Source organism: Limulus polyphemus, unplaced genomic scaffold (genome assembly GCF_000517525.1).
Source record: "Limulus polyphemus unplaced genomic scaffold, Limulus_polyphemus-2.1.2 Scaffold2500, whole genome shotgun sequence".
Classification (NCBI taxonomy): Eukaryota; Metazoa; Arthropoda; class Merostomata; order Xiphosura; family Limulidae; genus Limulus; species Limulus polyphemus.
Genome location: NW_013668110.1, coordinates 142,008 through 144,192, shown reverse-complemented (window position 1 = coordinate 144,192; position 2,185 = coordinate 142,008).

Below are 2,185 nucleotides of genomic sequence, written 5' to 3'. Positions count from 1 at the left end.
CCTTTTAATTATGTTTGAAATTATGAACATTGCTCAACATCATGAAAATTAAACCTTATTTTCAATAAGCAATCCTGAAAAATATTTGGGGGTGCTTAACTTTTTTCCAGGTGTATAATGTTGTTTAATGACATGTGCAGGATGATAATTATGATGATATAACAAAAAATGGTATTTGAACAATATCTGGATGAACGCCATCACACTTATAGGGCATATATCACAACGTGACAATCTGTCCCCGCTTTCCAGGGACAGTCTCCAAATAAGGAAAAAATAACCCCAAAACACCCTTACATTTAATATTTTATATCTATTATGATGTCTGCAGCAAAAATACATTACTACAAATAAACATTCAGCCAGTTGTTATTAGAAGTATGGCATCGCCGTAGGATGACATTGATGGAGTCGCACCACATCTACCTATTCTTTTTAAAACAATAAAATCGAGATATACTCATCAAAGAAATACAACTAGCGTTAATAAAGAAAGCTTTTCCACGACTCTCCGCACCCTGAATTATGATGATTACAGGTCCATATTTTTATTCAAGTGTCTCTGGTTTCCGTTCACCATGAGGGGAAATGGGAGGTTTATATAACCCTAGCAGAAAGTGGTAGTGAGATATAATGCGTTTACTGGTCATTAAAACGGTTATTGAAAGATAGCTATTATTAACTTTATATGCGATTCACAATAACGGGTACTTTAATTCTTCGAATCCGTACGAAACACGCTGGTGTAAATATTACCAACAAAATGGAAGTTCCTGACATACCGATGAACTTGCTAAAATAAAATAATATAAAAATTCGTAAATGTGACAGTGGTGTTGCGTAGCATGTTTCAATCTCCAGGTTCTGCTTCATTCAATTTTAATAAATGTCTTAAAAGGTTTAATAAGCAAAGTTTTCGAAATAAGCATTTATAGATGAAGTAGTAAAATAAACATACCAAAAGGACTGAGAGTTTAAAAATCGTTCTTTCTGACAGGAATTCAATCTTGAAAATCATTTTAGGTAAGTCGTGACTATTCAAGTTATGAAATTTACCCGTTCACCTAAACATCTTATTAGACTTTATATCCGTGATAATAACGTCCATACTTGCCTTATTTTGAGAAAGCTCTGTATTGTCAAGATAGCTAGCTCTGGTCGCGCATATAGTTTGTTTATGAATTTCGTGCAAACCTACACAAGGGATATCTGTGCTACCCGTCCCTAATTTAGCAGTATAAGACTAGAGGGAAGGCAGCTAGTCATCACCACCCACCGCCAACTTTTGGGCTACTCTTTTACCAACGAATAGTGGAATTGACCGTGACATTATAACGTCCCCACGGCTGAAAGGGCGAGCATGTTTGGTGGGACAGGGATTCGAACCCGCAGATTGCAAGTCGAGCGCCCTAGACACCTGGCCTGCCGGGCCTCGCGCATACAGTTAATCATAAAACGAATTTTCTTTTTCGGAGAAATTCGAAACTGTCGTTGTAAATTTTACTATGTTTTTACGTTTTAGTGCTGCATATTTTCGGGCTAGAAAACTGTTAATCAAACAAACAATTCCCCATTTCTGGGAACATTTGTAAAAATGCTATTATAAATCTTAGGTTTTTCGGCCGACCTCACCTTGATAATTTTCTTCTTTACAGTCAAATATCTACAAGCGACAAGGTGACGTTATTTATACACGTAAACGACGTGAAATTACAGGAGGAATAGAAAATGTAGAAAATAATAAACAGAACAGACCCGCATTTAAAAATCACTTTTTATTTTTATTGAGTAAAATCATTAAAATGTTCGTCGAAACAAATAAAATTTTTAAATTTGCCTGAATATAACTTTGCTGTTCTCCACAGAGTTAATTAATAGGAAAAGATGCTATACGCTTATTTTTCACTTCAGGATTTTCAAACTTTTAATTATCTATATATATATATATATCAAAATGAACAAAAACAAGCCCAAACAAAAATCAAATCAAAGAAGCAAAAATCACGATGATCCCTAAAGTATAGGTTATAATGTGGAATATAAAATGTACCCTGGCCTTTGGAGGTGACTGCGGAAGTAGGACCCACATTGTGGTGGGGATACACCGTCTATCAATCTTAACCTCCATTCGCCAGTCTCACATGAAGAAAGTAAAAAAATAAATATAATCAAACGAAGTAGAAAT